The following is a 17,583-nucleotide window of genomic DNA, read 5'->3' as shown; positions in this document are numbered from 1 at the left end:
TAGATCGTGACAGTCACCTGACCTAGGGACTGTTGTCTGGGTGTTAGGGACAACTCAGCCATGCTGGGCATGATGGTGGCTGGGGGTGGGGGTGGGGGCAAGTAAGCGAGCAGAATATGCCAGTGCCTTTGGTAGGGATGGGTGTACTGGTGAGTGTGTGTTCATTTGTGCTTGTGTGTCTGAGTGAGCTTGTGTGTCTGTGTGGACTCTTTCTGGGATCTGGCTTACCCCTAGGCTGGCCGGCCAGCATTTTCAGTGCTGGGATTAGAGGTGCGTGCCACCATGACCAGCTTTTTACCTAGGTGCTGGGGGTTGAACTTGGATCCTCCTGTTTTACCGAGCCATCTCCTCAGCTCCTGTGAGGGCCTTTTGAAACCACTACTTGGGCCTCATTCACCGTCACTGGCTAAAGGAGAACAGAGGAGAGCGCCTGCTTTCTGTGTCACACAGGGCATGGGCACAGGACAAGGTGAAGAACTGGACCCACATACCCCTCTACTGTGGGGGTCCCCACACTGCTCTCAAACAGAGCCTCACCCTCACCCTCGGCTTTCCTTCTGCCGAACCCAAATTATTATTATTTTTCAATCCAGCGTCCCACTGTCTGGTTTGCATCACGCGGTCCACACCGCCCCATCTCGAAGCCGATCGGGAGTGATCTCTTACGCCAGCATCGACCTCTAGGCTCCCGCTCGGGCCATTGATCACAGGAGGTCGACTTAATCTGCTTAATTATTTGATTCAATCAGAAGTTGGCTTAATTACTTTCTTACTTCTCACCTCCCTTGAATCCATTCTGGAAACTGATTATGTCCTTAGCACCAGCCCAGAGATAAGCGTTGCAATTGGGAAATGTAATTAGCCAAGGGAGATGAACATGGGAGCAGCCTTTTGTCAAAGCGCACGTTAAAAACCTGGCTCTGGTCAATACCAAGGTGGAGGAGACCGCAGAGGAAGGCCCAGCTGGAGGGAGGGTGACTGACAGGAGCCGGAGGGAGGGTGACAGGAGCCGCCTGAGGGAGCAAAAGGCTCATTTAAATCTCCAGGCAGCTGTAGACCAGGGTGCAAGGGCGAGCTGGCCATGACCTTGCTCCCAGCATCTCTCCTTTCTTGAATGGTCAGAGCGCTCTGGGAACCTGGGACAGCAGCTAATGTTGTCATTCCTGGGAACGTCACAGAATTGGTAACACTGAGCTGAGCCTCAAGGAAATAAGCAGAGGAAGGCAAGAGTCACAGTAGCCTAAAGTACCTCAGGGGGGGGACTTAGGAGAGATGCCTAGTCCCCCAGAGACCACAGCAGGCCTTCTAGAACTCCAGGAGTGTTCTCAGACATCCCATTTTGCCTGCCCATCTTCCTCCCATCTGTCTTCACCCCCTCCCCTAACTTTGTCCCACCGACACTTTTTTTTTCGAGACAGGGTCTCTCTGTGTAGCCCTGGCTGCCCTGGACTCACTTTGTAGACCAGGCTGGTCTTGAACTCACCTGCCTCTGCCTCCCTAGTGCTGGGATTCAAGGTGTGCGCCACCACGCCCGGCTCCACCGACACTTTTTGAAGAGCCTCTCGAAATGGAAGTTTAAGTTGTGTGGCTTTCAAGGAGAATCTGAGCCAGGGGACAAACTCAAAGTCAATATGAACAGTTAAATGTGCCCATTTGAGCTGGAGAATTGAGCTTTGGAGAAGGCTCGAGTCTGGGCAGTTGCTTTGATTTGCCCATGACGTAAGAGGTGGGTGCTCACCTCTTAGGCTGGGTGACTCACAAAGGCCCTTGCAGAGGCCACTGAAGAGCAGTTCCTAGGCTGTGACCTCTGTGATGGAGCTGTGGGCATGCAGCTCTTGTCACAGCCGGAACTGCGGTGGCTATGGCAGCCCCAGCCAGTCTTGGAGAGCACTGGGTCTTAAGATGCTTAAACTGCAGCCAGCACAGAAGCTTGGCTGGGCTGCCGTGGCCTGGAGAGGTTAACTGGCCAAGTGGCTCCTGCACCTGTTGGAGGAAGGGGCCTTATCCCCATCCCCCCAAGCCAAGGAAAGCCTGAGCACCAACCTATACCCCTGAATCTTGTTCCTTAACCATCAGCCATCCAAGTATGCAGGCAAGGGTGACCGAACTCACAGACGATGACAGCCCGGTCATGCTGGGTCGCGTAACCCCTTTGTGGGGGTGAATGACCCTTTCCCAGGGGTCACCTAAGACCATCATCTGCATACCAGATGTTCATATTATGACTCATAAAAGTAGTAAAATTACAATTATGAAGTAACAACGAAATAATTTTATGACTGGGGGTCACCACAACATGAGGAGCTGTGTTAAAGGGTCGCACGACATCAGGAAAGTTGAGAACCACTGGGCTGGGTCCTCTGCCCTCTGCGGCCAGATCCCTCTGTCTGATCCATACAGACCTTTCCGTAGAGTGTTATCCAGCACTGCACCCTGACTTTTTTTTTTTCTCTTTGTGGGATCTTGACACTGCCCCCTTTCTCAGGGTTCCACAAGCGGGACCCACTTCACCTGTGACACACCTGGTGCAGGAAGAGAGTGGTCATGTGACACTGTAAGCATCAGCCCATGCTTCCTACTGCTGCTTCTTTTTTATGTTTATGCTAAACAGGGGTACCACATTTAAATCATGACCACTCACTCCTTCCTCAGTCCTTCCAACTCCTGCTATGCCCCCCAGCTCCCTCTCACCTTCATGCCATCTTTCTCCTAATTGTTAGACACACACACACACACACACACACACACACACAAATACAACCTGCTGCATCCATTTAATGTTGTTTATATATGCCTGTGTTTGGGCGTGACTATTTGGGATTGAGTGCCTATCAGCGGGCTCCCCCTTGGGAAAGACAAACTCTCCATTACTTGCCTGTAGCTTGTCAGCTAGAGGTCGGGCCTTGTGAGATTTTATTCCCTATTCTCACTGGCATGTCAAGTACCGTTACCATTGTATGCGCCCTGCCTAGGCAGCCATACTGTTGCTGTGTTGCTAGGTCATGGGGTATAGCTTCCATGACGTATGAGGTCGACATCTCTCTGCAGACATCCAGCGATGATTCTTACGGCCTGTTGGGCCCCTGAGCATTAGGGGCAGGGTGGAGGTGTGAGTATATCAGCTGGGGCTGGACACTCCCACGGTCAGCGGTCCCCTGTGTCTTCACCAGTCATGGCTTTCTGCAGCAGTCTCTGCCTGCCGCAAAAAGAGACTCCCCGGCAAGCGGTGAGAGCCGCACTTAGCTGTGCGTACGCGGGTCTATAGGGTGTATTCGATGCTTGTGCTGGCTTAGGGAACTCAGGTGGTAGTTAGAGGTCACTGTCACTAGAGGGGAACCCACCACTGTGACTCTCCCTGAATCAGTTCCCGCTTTACTGTGCAGCCATGGACAGTTTGCTAAACCTCTCTGAACCTATCACCTGGACATGGAGGCATCAGCAGCAACGCGTGCTGTAAATTGCTGAGGACTGAGGAGAAGCATCTTCGGTGTCCCACTTCCATGTGGGGAGCATCACACAGATGGCGGTGACAGTTGCGGGAAGGAGCTCAACCCAGCTCAGATGAACCACTTGGGCACCGTTGTTTTAACTCCCATGAGCCTCTGTTTCCTCCTCTGTAAAATAGGAATAACGAGAGCGCGCAGAGTGGCTTGATTACTCTGCGGAACCGCGTGCCGCAGACCCTTGCCATGGTCCAGGGCACGGGTGACTTTCATCCCAGAACAGCACAAGGGCCCCTTAGATGTCACCAGATAGAGCCAGTGAGGGGGAACCGAGGGATGGGAGAGCAAGTGGGTGGAGGCCTAGACCTACCCTGCCCCCCTGCCCGGCTGACAAATGGGACAGGAGGTGCCCTTGGGTGTGATGAGGTGGCCTGGTCCCCAAGCCCAGGTTCTAGGGACCAAGGGGAGCATTCTTATCCCTGCTCCAAGCTGGGGCAGAGGGATCACCCTTGCCTAACAAAATGACCCATAGTCAGAGAGGCAGCTTGTCACCTGTCTACAGGGTCTCAAACTTCCTAAATTAGGATGAGGGGCGCTTCAGGTCCGAGGTCGAGTTGAGCCTCAGCCACCTCGTAGGCAGATTTTTATCCCAAGCTACCCCAGCCACCCATGCCGGCAAGAGCGCTCCGCAGCTGGCCCATTTCTTGTGCTTGGGCGGATCAGAGCCTGGCAAGGATGCAACAGAGTGTTTGGGGACCTCCTCAAGAAGACATGACAAGGTTTGATAACACAGTCTGCCTGACATATCTGCAAATCGGCCGGGCATCTTCCTGGCAGGGAGGGTGAGTTCCTGCTAATGAGCTGTGAGAGGCTGGGAAGAAGTTATCAAGGAGGAACTGGGCCCTCTCCTTCTCCCCCCACCCCACCCCGGCCCTCCACCCCCACCCCTCGGGAGCAGCCTGCAGTGGAAGCCTGCCCAGCCTTCCTGTCTCAGCCCGGCAGGGAGCCTCAGCTCTCAGAGCCAGTCTGCTGCCTGACTTACCAGGTGCTGTGATAGCTCCCGTGCAGGTGGAGTAAAACAACTCTCCAGCTCACTTCACAGATGCAGAACTAGGGGCCCTGAGGGTGCCAGGAAGCCATTTAAGGTCCCAGAGCAGGCCAGGGGCAAAGTCCCATTTCCAAACCTGGGTGGAGCCCTGACCGTGGAGTAAGTGTCCCACCTGTTCCTGCCACCTGTCACAGTGGACTCCCAGTAGTCCTTTCCTGGACCTTACTGTTGTCGTGACAAAGCAGCTATGGGGAAGGGTCAGGCTCAAGGCATTGTGGCCAGCCCCCTTGAGGGCTCGCTGTCTCTGCCACCTCAGTCTGAATGCTGATAGCTTTTAAATCCTTCATCCCCTGAGACCCAGACAGACTCAGAAACCCCACAGATCACATCTGTCATAATCCTCTCCCTGCTTGCTGGTGGGTTTTGCAAGTTACCCTAGAGCATTCGGAGATGATGGGGTGGGGGGGGGGGGGCGGGGAGCAGCTCCCAGTCTCTCCGTACTTGATTACGTTCCGTGGTGGCTCAGTGACTTGAACTAAGCCTTTCATTGACTGGCAAAAACACATCGCCATGTACTTCTAAAAATCTGTGCTGCCAAATCACATCTGTGTCACTTCCTCCGTCATCTCCACTGCTCTGCTGGTGCCAAGTGTGACAAATACTCAGGGCTCTGACTGTTGAGAGCCGCCCTGGCTGGGGTAGCCCAGATAACCCTCCCTCTCAATGTAGGGAGATCGCTCTGCATGCACTGTGAAGCGGAGCCGGCTTCTGGGCTCCTTCGGCTCCTGAGTCACCTTGGCCCTCACCCAGGCCCGGGGGGCCCTTTGCACGCAGAAAGCTGTCAGGCACTAGCATGGCTTTGGGTTGGCTGTGAGCAGAGGGGCTTGGGTACCCCATGCAGCCTATGTCCCTTGAAAGGGGACACACATGTAGCATCACCACCTAAGGTGACCGTTTGCTTCAGTAATGAGCTAGAGTCTCATTTCACGGGGTGAGTCAGGTGACACATGACTGAGGTATTTACTGACCTCCCCATCCTGGTTAAGTATCAGGCGTCCCAGGCCTGTCGCTCACCGAGGGTCAGTCTAGTGGCAGATGGATGCTGTGTTCAAGAGTCTTTTTAGTAAGGAAGTTGCTGGGTTGTGGTGGCGCACATCTTCAACTCCAGTACTCGGGAGGCAGCGGCAGGGCCGATCTCCGAGTTCGAGGCCAGGCAGGCATATGTAGTGAGACTGTCTCAGAGAAAGGGAGACTGAGAAGGAGAGGGTGCATTTGGCTTCTGTCAGACTCCAGAATGCTCTGGGAGCCAAGAAAGGCAAAACCCGGGGCTCTCTCGACTGAGTCTCTCCTTCCTCCCAGCGCTGGAGTGAACTGGCCCAGCTGCTGGCCTCACGTGCTTCTCAGTCCTCTCTGCTCGCTCACCTCTGTGCTCATGACCCAGAACCTACATCCGGCATCCTCCTGGGCCTTTGATGGTTCTGGAGATAAGTAACAGGGCAAGACCTCTGCCTTCCCAGATCCCACGTGTCGGAAAAGCAGAGCCTCCTGTAGCCTGTCTGGGTCAGACAATGCACAGTAGGATGGAAAACAGTGTGGGGAGGCGTCAGAGCTGAAGGCTCTGTGTTCACACAGAGAGCCGTGCAAGCTGGCCCTGTGCTGTGATGATCTCCTCGGGTGTCCAGGGAGAGATATTCCTCACACACAGACAGTGCCTGCCAAGAAACAGCACTGCAGCCCCAGGTAGGTGGTAACACCAGGCTGCAGAGAATCACACTTGACCCCCTGGACCAGGGACCCCTCTGCACAGTGGTGACACGAAAGGTCCTCTGGGGCAGACCCTGCCTCCCATTCCCCGCCCTACACTTAGCTGACTGTAAGCCCCTGTTCCTCGTCTGTAACCACAGTCTCTTTGCGAGGTTGCCAGGAAGCTTGTGGGTGTGCTGTCAAGGCTCGGGACACCCTTTAGGAGTAAAGTGTTTGCCAGTGTGTGTGAGGGCCTAGGTTCTGTCCCCAGCACCGCTGACAGGAATGACTGCTGCACCCAGAAGGAAGTGCCCACAGGCTTCAGGACAGGTGCCGCAGCTCTGATTTCGTGGGCTCGCTAACCTGCAGGGCAGTTTAACAGGTAAAGGTGTTACTGTTCCTATTGTACAGACAGGGAAACTGAGGCAGCACCTGAGCACTAGAGTCAAGCTTGCTTGATATTTCCAGAGGTCTGCCCATTCTCCCTGGCCGGAAGGACCGTGTCAGGGGCTTAGCTCTGCACCAGACACCCACCCCCTCACTACTTCTGCCATCTCCTTGTGTGTCTTGGGGGGCGGGGGGTGAATAGGACCCTCTGTGATTGCAGTCTGATAAGTATTCATCCGATTTATCTGATCCACGTGTCTGTGCCTCTTGGCTCTGGCCCGTGGAGTAAGAGGGAATGCACAGCCCTGTGCGTCCACAATGTATACCAGGCAGTGTCTGTAACAGCCCTCGGATGGGGAGACCCCGCTGTTACAGGCAGATGGAGGCTTTCTTAGCAGAGCAGGAAGTGGCAGCTGGCTAACTACTCCAAGATCTGTAGGAGAGGGGAGGGGCACTAAAAGCTTAAGTTCTCCCTGCCAACATGCACACACGTGCACACGCGCATGTATGCAAGCACGCCCCTAAGAGACCACTGGGCAACACCCCAGACTCAGATCACAGCTCTGCCACCTACGGTCGCCTCTGGGTCCTCTCCTGACCACCCTTCACACAGCTGCCCGTCAGATCTGGTCCTAAGCTGTCTGGACCCCCTGGGCCTCACCCCCCCACCTCCGTCCACGCTGCTTTCTCTCCTTTTCGGAGCCTTCTACCACTGTTGGCTTCATGAACTTGCTATGATTCACCATCTCCCAGCGTATGCAGTGTGCATTCTTCCTGCTGTACCTTGCCCTCCCCTCTGCGTGTGCTCTGCCAGCTCTTATCAAATGGATATAGCGCCCCTTGACCAAAGACACCACCCCGCCCCCGCACTCAGCTACCCTTTTCCCCTGGCTGCCTGTACATGTGGCCTCAGAAGGGACTAGAAGGGAGGTTAGTGGAAAAGGGACTTTTCATATTTTAGGACGTTGTCAACCATGCTGGGGTGGGACTTTTTAGGTGGTACAACTGTTAGGGGGGGGCCACACTCCAGTGAGTACGCCCCATTCGTTCCTGGTTCACCAAGCTAGGCTGAGTGTGTTTGTGGTATGTCGCCGGTACCCTACGTGGGCTCAGGAAGCTTGTGTTCCCATCACCCCAGGAGAGTCAGCCAACACTCGTTACACTTGGGCCTTGGTTCCTCTCTTCCTGTGGCACTCCTGTGCCAGGCGCCGGCACCCCATTCAGCTGAATGGCTGAATCTTGAGCAAGTGATCTGATCTGATAAGCCCTGATCCCCGTCTCTGAGAGGATAACATCACGGGAGCTGTCACGAGGCTTAAGAGAGCCGTGTGTGCGGCGCTGCAGTGCCCGGCTGGAAGCGAGCGCTGGGGGTGCCAGTTTCAATGAGGTCTTGCTGGTCACAGGCTTTCATGCTCCTCCGACATTTGTTTTCTGCGATGTCAACTCCAGACCAGGATCTAAGGACATCACACAACTGGTCTTTCCCACTCTCATCCTGGGAGGCAGAAGAGCAACGGGAGGGAGGAAGCCAAGCTCACTGCATTGACCAGGACCCATGCCTGAGATAACTTACCCACTCCCATGTTAACAGCATCCCTTTGCATGTGTGCACATAGCCCCCAGGACCTCCTTATGTCCTAGGTCCCACCTGCAACACCATTGCATTGGAATTTCGGTTCCTAGGATATGGGAGACACCTTGGAATCCTAGCAAAAGGCATCCCAGGCACAGAGACCTGTGCTAGTGGATTCCCTCAGAGGACGCAGGTCACTGCTGGGGATCTGTGGTCGGGGCAGTACATCATTCATAAGGCAGGTAACAGGGGTACCATGCAAGGCCTGGACTGCATCTTTACTTAGTGCATCAGGAGTTTGACCCTGGAGACCAGGAGGAGCAGAGCTTTTAAATAGGCCAGTGGCGTGGGCAGACCAGGCTGAGTAAGTCTCGCGTTACTCAGCCCTCATGTTAGTGAGCATTCTGGATTCCGGGAATAGCTCCTCGGAATGCTTATTCTTCCAGAATCTCCAAGAAGCCTTTGCCTGGAAACAGCCTCTTAAGTGCAATTCGAGTGACCCGGGAAACAGCATCATAAATATTCCAGGAAAAGAAAACCTAGACCGCCTCGTGAGAATAAAAAGGCATATACACCTGTGATCTTAGCACACAGGAAGCCAAGGCAGGAGGACGGTGAGCCTGAAGCCAGCCTGCACTACCTAAGGAAGGAAACAGAACGTTTCTGTACAGCTGGAAGGCCTCACCCCTATAAGACAGTGGTTTTCGACAATATACAATATGCTTAGTGGCGCTAGTGGTGGTAGGGCCGGTGCCACTCTAACGAATCTTCCTAGAAACTCATGTGGTAAAACTTCCCAGGTTCCTTTGCTGTTTCAGAGCTTAGTGCTCAGAGCTGTTGTCTGGTGAGGCTCTTGGATTAGTCAGGCATTCTCAGAAGGCACAGTATGGGTGCTTCTTTGCACCTGGTGTGCAGCCACTCAGCTGAGGAGGCTTGGATGTGGAGGCTTTTTTAATCCACATTTCTCGAATCCACACCTGTTGTTAGCTAGACCTCTGATGGGACGGTCAGTTGGGATAATTGCGCATGGCCTCCTGGGAGCTGTCTTGGGCTCCCTCACAATATGGCGGCTGTCCCTCACAGAGGCAGGAGGAGAGCTGCCAGTGAGTTTCCTTCTTTCTTTTTTCTTTTCTTTCTCTTTTTTTTTTTTTTTTTTTTTTTTTTTTTTTTTTTTTTTTTTTTTGGTTTTTCAAGACAGGGTTTCTCTGTGTAGCTCTGGCTGTCCTGGACTCATTTTGTAGACCAGGCTGGCCTCGAACTCACAACGATGTGCCTGCCTTTGCCTCTCCCCGAGTGCTGGGATTAAAGGCGTGCGCCACCACACCTAGCTTGCCAGTCAGTTTCTTAAGGGCACCCGGGAAGCCGGCGTTTCCTCTCCTGCTTGATTCTGTTGGTCCAGGTCATTGCCTACCCCGCCCAGGCACTGGGGTACAGCTATGGAAGGAGCCCCATTCCCATGGGTGGGCAGTGCCTTTGCCCCCCATGTAGAAGTCCGGCCTGCCACACACAGCCATCCCGCTCTCTGTGGCAGCTGAGAAAAGACCTACATGTTGTTTTACTACAGACCAAGAGAAGCCTCTGTGGATTGTATCATTAAATTAAACACAGCTATTAGCGTGTGGCTCTGGGGAGACGCAGTAATAGGCTATGCCTTGGGTCATTTTTTTTTCCCCCTTTTCTAAATGTTCTTCCCGGAGCTGGAGTTGCCCAGCCTGACCCATTTCTCTCTGTTAATATAACATTACATAAAAAACATCATTATTATATGGCACGGTTGGCGGAGACGCAGATCAGGCAAGCGGCTCCATGGAGGCAGCCCTGGGAAGAGATTGGGGCCTGAGCTCCCCGCTGCCTCCTCTCAACAGGAAGCTCTGGGCAAGGCAACGTGGAACCTGTGGGGGCCAGAGGATGACCTTGAGCATTGACCCTCTTCGGGTGTCATCCACCTTGGTTTTTGAGACATGATCTGTCATTGGCCTGGAGGTCGTTGAGTAGGCGTGACTGACTGACTCTCCATTGAACCCCAGGGACCCCCCCCCCTGTTTCCATTATTTCACAGAAATGGCAAGGGGTTTGTTTTGGGGGGGTTTGTTTATTTGTTTGTTTGTTTGGTTGATTGGGTTTGGTTTTGGCTTTTTGAGTAGGGTTTCTCTGTGTAGCCTTAGCTGTCCTGGACTCCCTTTGTAGACCACGCTAGCCCCAAACTCTCATCGATCCACCTGCCTCTGCCTCCTGAGTGCTGGGATTACAGGCGTGCACTACCACGCCCAGCCTTATGTTGTTTTTTTTTAGACAGGGAGGGTCTCACTACATAGCTCTGGTTGCCCTGGAACTCACTCTGTAGACGAGGCTGGGCCTTGAACTCACAGAGATCTGCCTGCCTCTGCCTCCCTAGTGATGGAACTAAAGCTGCATGCCACTACGCCCAGCAAGAATAAAGGCTAAGCCTAACCCTGACTCTCCTCAGCACAGGAATTGTAAAAGCATGCCATCCTGGCTTTTTTTTTTTTTTTTTTTACTATTACATTTATTTATTTAGTATTGTGTAGATGTGTGGAAGTCAAAGGACGACGTCCAAGCGTCAGTTCTCTCTTCAAGCAAGTGGGCACTGAAGCTCAAACTCAGGTCATGGGTCATGGCGGCGAGGGCCTTTATCCACAGGGCCATCTCGCCCGCCCCACACTCTGCTTTTTTCTTGAGTTTCAAGGATATAACTCAGGTCCTTATTCGTGCTTGGGCACAAAACACTTTACAGACTGGGCCATCTCCAGGCCCTGACTTGCATTGAATAGGTTCCCTCTGGCCTTGTTGAGGACAGAAGGAACAGGGGAAAACGATGGATGAGGAGAAAGCCTAGGGCTTTTGGTGGTCCTGGGTATGTTCTTGCATTACGCTGCACAACGGGGCTGCCCAGGAGACAGTAGGGCCTGGATGCAGGGCTACCATCCTTGGGGAAGGGAGCAAAGAGGCTGAGGGTCATTTGGAAGGAGGAGCTGGAAAGAGTGTTAATAGGAGATAATAGACAGCGCCTGTAATCGCCAGTGGCATCAGGGACAAAGTCCTGGAAGGAAATTTAAATCTGGGAGTCCCCAGTGTGTGAACAGGACCAGGCCCAGACCGAATCTCCCACAACCCAGGATGTGGAGCTGGTGACCGTGAGGACCCAGCCAAGGGGACTAGGAATCCATCACCATAGGCAAACGGGAAAAGCAAGAGGGACAGTCTCACTCCTAAGTTCAAGCCCAGGAAAGAGCCAGCAGAAGACTAGACGTAAGAGCGAATATGGCTTCCTGTCACCTGCCTTCTCGCTGTCCCCCAGCAGCTGTGTCTTGGGGACACCACCACTCATACCAGGGTTCTACCTGTTGTGAAGGGACAGGCTTGGATGATTCCTTCAGAACCTACGGGAATGAGGGCCCGTGAGCCAGAGGTGCCAGGGAAGGCTTCTCAGAGAACACGGCATGATTTCATGCACATGAGGCGACGGGGGTGGGGCGTGGGGGGGCTGGTCAGAGTGATGCTGAGGGCCAGCAAGGTGGACACTGGACTGCCACGGGGGTGGGTGGGGGGTGGCGGAGGGCAAGAGTTGGTAGAGGAACTACAAACTCCAAGGCATATAAGGAGCTCACAGAGACGGACAGTGGACCTGTGGCCTTTATGGCTAAACTACAAGGTTCAATGGGAGAGGGACAGAGAGACAGAGGGACCTTTAAACATTTGAACACTTGTCAGATGTTCAGAGGGAAAAATAAAATCCTATAATGCATGGAGGGTCCAAGAGAGTGTCGTGGGTGTGCTCTGAACGGGTTCATGAGTGGGAGTCAGGGTAGGCTGTGTGGGAAGCAGGCCTCAAAGAATGTGCAGGCTGCTAACCTGGCACAGTACACAGAGAATCATACAAAGCTCTGAAAGCAAGGGTGGGCATGCCTCATTGTAAGGGTACCGGGGAGCCATGGCAGGCTCTGGATCTGGTTTTAGAAAAGCAACACGTATGAAAATGGAAGCAAGTCTTCACTTCCCAGGAAAGTGAGATAGATGTGAGGCCATCCTACTGAGATTGTAGGTAAGAAAAATATAGGAGATGGGTAAATAGAAGGATCCAGAGGGTTCTAGTGATGGGTGGATCGGGGCCCAGGGGGTGTCTGCTCTCAAACTATTATACTAACCAAGGACAATACAAGTAGTAAACATTGAACCCCTACTCTGATCTACCCAATGGACAGGACATTCTCCACAGTTATGTGGAGAGCGCGGACTGAATCTGACATGAACTCTGGTGCTCCATATTTGACCACCTCCCCTTGGTGGGGAGGCCTGGTGGCACTCAAAGAAAGAAAAGCAGGCTACGAAGATGAAACTTTTTAGCCTATGACCATATAGTGGGGGAGGAAGTCCCCGTGGGTCTTAGACCTAGGGGAGGGGAATAGGGTGAAAGTGGGAGGGAGTGAGGAACGGGAGGATACAAGTGATGGCTTAACATTTTAGTTGTACTCTGAATAAATTAATAAAATTAAAATAAAAAGAAAGAAAGAAAGAAAGAAAATGGAGTCTGGTGCACAGAGGTCAGGGGTCATGATGGCCCAAGCAGCAGATACCCAGGACCACCAAAAGCACTGTGGAGGGGCTGCCCAGTGACAGGTGCAGGGGCCAGATGTTGGTATATTGTGTTACACACTCATGTCGCCATCTCCCTTCCATGCACTGCAGCTGGCAATATCATAACTTAGGTCCTCTATACCCCCCCACCCCCCGAGTCAAAGTGGGGAGTGAGGCTCAAAAAGTCTTGGAGGCTCACCCCATCCACTAGCTAGTGTGTCACCGAGACAGAGTTGGACAGCAAGCCATGTGCGGCCTCTCTGGAGGCTTCATTCCATGGACAAAAGTCAGAACAGTGAGGTGACAGCAGCCCCTCCCACCCACGGGGAAGGACCAATAGAGTCTCTCACACTTCCAAATCCTTTCCCACTTCCTAGCCACAGCCACCGTGTCAAGGTGGACAAAGGGACCCCGGGAAGAAAAAACAAAACAAAACAACAACAACAACAAAAAGTCAGGGCACGGATTTACCAATCACTTAGGGCTCACTAAGAAAGCACAGATGAATTTATGACGGTGTGTGTGTCATGCTCAGGGACCCGCTACAGCTTCCAGTGCTCCACCCCAGGGGTCTTCCCCTTAGTCCACAGGCAGCTCTGAAGCTTGCAGCAGGTGCGCTGCTGGCTTGTGCTGGGATCCCAGCCAGTTCTCCTGCTTTATTCTTTCTAACGTATTTCACTGTCTCCTGATCTGACAAGGGTACCCCGTGTGAAGAGTGGAGCTCAGAGATAGGACTCAGAGAGTAGGCCACGCCAGAGCCCACCACGGCTGCAGCCCCGGAAAACGTCCTGCCTACTGTTTTGAGCTCCATTGGATCTTTAGGTGTGTACATAGGTCATGGCCTGTTTACTGGCGACTCTCTTCCCCATGGAAGCCATCCCAGGTGGCACATAGGGTTGGGTGGGAGGTAGAGCCTTCTCTGTCATCCTGGGTCCCAGGATAACCCTGAGCCTGAAGTGAAGGCTCTCAGTAAGTGCCTTGCTGGACCCCAACCAAGCCAAGAAGCCAGAGCCTCAAGCGAGAGCAGGCCCTCACCAACCAACTCAGCCAGTTTCTCAGGTGTCATGGGGACAGCTGGTCATAAGGAGCCCTGCTTGCTCTCTCTCCCTGCTGGGCCCCAAGAGACAGAGGCCATTGAGGTGAACAGGTGGCCTGGGGCAGGATTTTGAAATCAGAGACTCTGCTGTGCCCTGGAGAGACCAGACTCAACTTCCTCCCGGGCTTGACTCATAGCTGACTGCCAGATGGGTGAGTGCATGTAGGTCTCTTTGCTCAAGGTTGACCGGCCACATCGGTGATGGAGGCTCATCTCCCCTGGGCTGGGTTAGTCCTTGATGGGGCCTCGTCTGTGAGATGAAAGGATGACCCAACAGGCCCTCAGAGTCCCTGCAGGCCCTTAAAACACCAGCCAAGGATACGTTAAGCAGGGCTGCAGGTCACCAGGCCCTGCAGAGTGGGGCCTGAGCTCCAGACCAGCAATCCAAAAAGCACAGGCACCTCCAGGGAACAGCTAGGAAAGGAATGCCTGCCTCCCAGGTTCACTTCAGCCCTCACTCACACACAGCCATCTCCTTTTCCTGTGGCCAGCCTTCTCCTCTGGTGACATGTCCTTAACTGCTGACCCTGTCTTTGCTCCATTTCTCCACCCTGTATCACACCATGCCTGTCCATGATTCCGTTCAGGCTGTCCGCTGTCCATGTGCACTGTCAACACGGGTGAGCAGTTAGGGCGACGCAGGCCAATAACCCTGAGTGTGGAGGCACCGAAGCCAGGCCAGACTCAGTGGGTTCTGCTCAGGAGGGCAGAGCCTGTGACTTCTCACTCCTGAGCCCCCTGCAAGGGCACAGTGGGGACAGCCATTGAGTCATGAGGTCTCTGCATCCGTTGGTTTCACATGAGTGAATTCAAGCCGGGTGTGGTGGTGCATGCCTTGAATCCCAGCACTCGGGAGGCAGAGGCAGGTGGATCGCTGTGAGTTTGAGGCCAGGCTGGTCTACAAAGTAAGTCGAGGACAGCCAAGGCTACACAGAGAAACCCTGTCTCGAAAAAACAAAAACAAAAATGAGAACAAAACCAACAACAACAAAACCAAAAACACATGAGTGAATTCAGCCAGTCACCAATGGAAAATATTGAGGGTGGGGTAGAGACTGTGTACTGGGCACAATCTTATTCTTGTCTCTAGCCCCTAAAACAACGTGACAGGGACTTGCCTGACACTAAGGTTTGTAATTTATCTGAGATGGAATAGACTATATAGGAGAATTGCCTACATCCTAGCCAAATACAATACCTTTTATAGACGAGACTTGAACGAGATTTGCGGATGCAAATCAGGACACCTGAGGAGAGTCTGGGTATCAGCCTCCTTCAAAGAATTTGTGAGTGAAAGCGCTTTGATCCTAAAAGACATTGATTCTGCCTGTGGCTGTAGTTGTCAGGTATTGCTGAGAGCCAGCTGCCACCTTCTCCTCCTCCTCTTCTGCCACCTCCTCCAGGAAGCTCTACAGATGGCTCCAAACTCTCCTTCCCTCTCTCTTCCCCATCCTCTCCGTTCTAGGCTCTGGTGGTGCTCGACCGACCGGCTGAGGTTTTCCTCAGCCCTCTCCTGCCTCCCTCGCACCGAGGATTGGGGGGGGGGGCAAGTTATTTCAGTATTTACTCCCAGAGCCAGCATCGGGTGGGGGGCAGGGGGCAAGCAGGTAGCTCTTTGTGAACTCGCTGCCCTAGAATAAGAGGGAACATGAGGGCTCTGGGGTTGCACATTTGTTTGGCTTCTTTGTCTAAACCGGTTTTCCTTTTTTTTTTCTCTCTCTCTCTTTTTTTCTCCTTTTCCCTTTTTAATGGAAATAAATCTCTAGCGATGAAAACAACCCAGGAGGAATAAGCAGCATTTCCTCCAGCCCCCAGAGATAAACCCTGAGCCCCACAGCCTCCAGCTTGGAGCCTAGAGCGCCCCCCCCCCCACCTTCCTTCACTTTGCAAGGAAGAGCTTCTGCCGTACTGCTTTTGGAAATTTGTTTGGTCTTGTTGGCTTTGTATGTGAGGGAGGGTACATGTGCACATGTGTACATGTATGTAGAGCACGTAGGACCGCCTCGGCTGTTGCTCTTCAAGTGCTGTCTCCTTTGCTTTTATGACACAGGGATTTACGGACCTGGGACTCGCCAACCAGGCTGGGCCAGCCAGTCTCTGCTTTCCCAGCACTGACATTACAGGCATAGCCACCAAACTCTTCACTAACTGAGCCATCTCCGCCAGCTGTTCTGTTTTTGCTTTTTAATTCTCATTCTCTCTCTCTCTCTCTCTCTCTCTCTCTCTCTCTCTCTCTCTCTCTTTCTTCTCTCTCTCTCTCTTTCTTTCTCTTTCTTTCTCTCTCTCTCCCCCCCCCCTTAATTGTTTGGGAATTTCATACATGCCTATAATATTTGGTCACACCCCTCCTCTTCCTCTCCCCTCCAGTTTCTCCCCTGTCTTCACCACTCATGTACTCTTAAAAAAAAAAAAAAAAAAACTGAGTCCGTTCAGTGCTGCCTGTACTTACCTGGGTGTCGGGCCGTCCGTCTTCTGGAACATGTGCTGTCTATGAGTTTCTTTTCTGTTGTTGTGACAAAACAACACAACCAAACCTAACATATATGGAAGGAAGAGTTTATTTGAGGGAACCATATAGAGTCCATAATGGCCCAGGAGGGGCTGCAGCAAGTGGCCGGAACAGGAAGGCGAGAGATCACATTTCAACTGCATACAGGAAGCTGAGAATGAGAACAAGGCTGTAAACCCTCAAAGCCCACCCCTGGTGATTCCTTTAGCAAGGTTGTATGTGCCTTCTGAGGTCCCATAACCTCCCTCATAAACGGCGCCACCAACAAGGGACCGGAAGTTCAAATACAGAGCCTGGGGTGGGGGCAGCATCCCTGAAGAGAGCTGGCTCTCCTCCACCAGCAGCCGTCAGTTGCCAAGGGCTCCTTGGCTACAGGTGGGCCTTCATGCTGGGATGTGCCTGGCTTGCTCTTGTGCAGTTCTTATGTACGCTGTCCCAGCCACTGGGAGTTCGAGTGTGCAGCAGCCCTGACATGTCTGGCAAGTAGTGTTTTGCTGCAAACATCTGCTCTCTCCGGCTCTTACAGTTTTTCTAACCCTTCTTTCCGAATGATCCCTGAGCCTTGGGTGAGGGGTACAGATTTAGAGATGAACACTCCATAGTCTTTTATTCTCTGCACGTTGGTCAGTTGTGGCTCTCGGTATTCATCGCCATCTGGGGGAAAAAAAGCCTCTGATGAGGCTTGTGAGATGTTGTGCTAATCTATGGGAACAAAGACATGTACTTAGGAGGCAGTTGGGTTTGTCCACTTAGCAAAGAAATAATGCTAGGTTCTCCCGTAGGGCTTATGACCTAGCCAGCCACAGGTTTTTAACCCCGTGAATAGTACCAGGCATGAATTCAGCCTTGTGGGGCAGGATTCAAATCCAATCAGAAAGTGGTTGGTGGTTGGTTACTTCCATTACATTAGTGCCACTGCTGCACCAGTGGGACTCTGTTGCCCGGTCAGTTGTTACTGTAGACACAGTGTTCAAAATTGGGTAAGATGGATCTTTGCTTTGCTCCTCTGGTAGCACGCACAGTACCTCCAAGCACCGTGAAGGCTAGCCAGCAGGGAGGAGGCTTCCAAGTCAGTACCAGCCTGATTCCACCATGTTCTGTGATTTGAGCATGTGGAATCTTCAACAATAGGATCTTACCATCAATTCTAGAGGGTAACCAAGAGCAAAAGCAGTAACAATAGCAGTA

At 52.8% G+C, this 17,583-nt stretch overlaps 1 protein-coding gene across 1 annotated transcript in view; it reads left to right on the top strand.

Moving 5' to 3' along the window:
• Man1c1 (mannosidase alpha class 1C member 1) overlaps positions 1-17,583 on the top strand; it is a 141,321-nt gene that overhangs the window by 89,626 nt on the left and 34,112 nt on the right. The window lies entirely within an intron of this gene.

The sequence above is a fragment of the Acomys russatus genome, chromosome 29, assembly GCF_903995435.1.
Source record: "Acomys russatus chromosome 29, mAcoRus1.1, whole genome shotgun sequence".
In the NCBI taxonomy this organism is placed as follows: Eukaryota; Metazoa; Chordata; class Mammalia; order Rodentia; family Muridae; genus Acomys; species Acomys russatus.
The sequence above is the reverse complement of the archived record's forward strand: the minus strand, read 5'-3'. Positions and strand labels throughout refer to the sequence as shown.